The 1,312-nt window shown below is 37.5% G+C and overlaps 1 pseudogene; it reads right to left on the bottom strand.

Moving 5' to 3' along the window:
* Positions 1-952: 952 nt before the first annotated feature.
* On the bottom strand, positions 953-1,063 carry LOC125473381 (annotated as a pseudogene).
* Between the last annotated feature and the right edge of the window lie 249 nt (positions 1,064-1,312).

Genomic DNA, 1,312 nt, shown 5'->3' with positions numbered 1-1,312 from the left:
CATGTGTGGAAAAGAATCCCTTAGCCATTCTATTATCCATTGGTTTACATCAATTTGCTTGACAATCTGTTTTCTTTATAATCTGTCCATTTAATTGCATTTCGTCCAAATACAAATCCCTCCATATTTTGTTAAGTCTTAGGCTTAGAATCTGTCTTATCTTGTGTTTTGAAGCATTTTGAGTTAAGTCCAAACCTAATTTTCGTCCAAAGTTGAGTTTAGTGTCAAAACTGCCCAGTTTGTGTTTTTAGGCAGTTTTGAAAGTTTTTAGCTTGTTTTGAGTTTTGTGAATCTGTTTTGAGTCCCTTGAGTCTTTTCAAACGTTTTTAAGTTTATTTTTGTTCTTTTCATTGTTGTTTGCTTCTTGATTTTCATTCACACTTGTGTTACTTTGTTTCAGGTAGTATATGTCAAATAAACTTGTTGAGTTAGGCCAAAGAATTGAAAGGTTAAAGGGCCACACTTTGGACAACTTTGTGCCATCAAGTTCATCCATTAGCCGTGAGGAAGAGGAAAGGATTTCACCTAGTTCAACAAGTAAAGGATCTGAGCAATTTAATTGGGAAAGAGAGGAAGAGATGGCGGGCAACCAAGATGAACTTAGAGCTTTGGAAGACTTTGCTCAACCAATCATACCAAATTCACCTTCATGCATCTTGCTGCCCACAGAAGCTAGAAACTATGATCTCAAATCCTCACATTTCCATATGTTTCCTTCATTTTATGGCTTACCTAATGAAGACCCTTTAGCTCATATTAAAGAGTTTTACAATGTTGTGAGTGGTTTACCTTTGCAGGGAGTAAGTGAAGCAAATTTGAGGATGAGAGTGTTTCCTTACACCTTGAAAGATAAGGCCAAGAGTTGGTTGATGACTCTAACACCAGGTTCCCTCACCACATGGGATGCCGTGGCTAAGAAGTTCTTGGAGAAGTTCTTTTCCACTCAAAAGACAGCCACGTTAAGGGGACAAATCTTCAACTTCAAACAAGATGATGGAGAACCTTTCAATGAGTGTTGGGAGCGTTTTAAAGGCCTCTTGATACAATGTCCACACCATGGGTTACCTTTTCACCTACAAATGCAAATTTTCTATGATGGACTAACGCAAAATTATCAATCAACTGTTGATAATGCAGCAGGTGGAGCATTGAAGAAAAAGAATGCTCAAGAGTCATATAACATTTATGAGATGTTGGGGTCTAATGCTCAACACAAAGATTTAAGGGGTAAGAAAGTTGGAGTCTATGAAACAAGTTCTAACCATGAACTTTTGTTGCAGGTAGCTAACCTAGAAAGGAAGCTTGAATCTGT

The sequence above is a fragment of a genome, unplaced genomic scaffold (assembly GCF_019419815.1).
Source record: "Pyrus x bretschneideri cultivar Hongxiangsu unplaced genomic scaffold, Pyrus_bretschneideri_v1 Contig84, whole genome shotgun sequence".
NCBI lineage: Eukaryota > Viridiplantae > Streptophyta > Magnoliopsida > Rosales > Rosaceae > Pyrus > Pyrus x bretschneideri.
The sequence above is the reverse complement of the archived record's forward strand: the minus strand, read 5'-3'. Positions and strand labels throughout refer to the sequence as shown.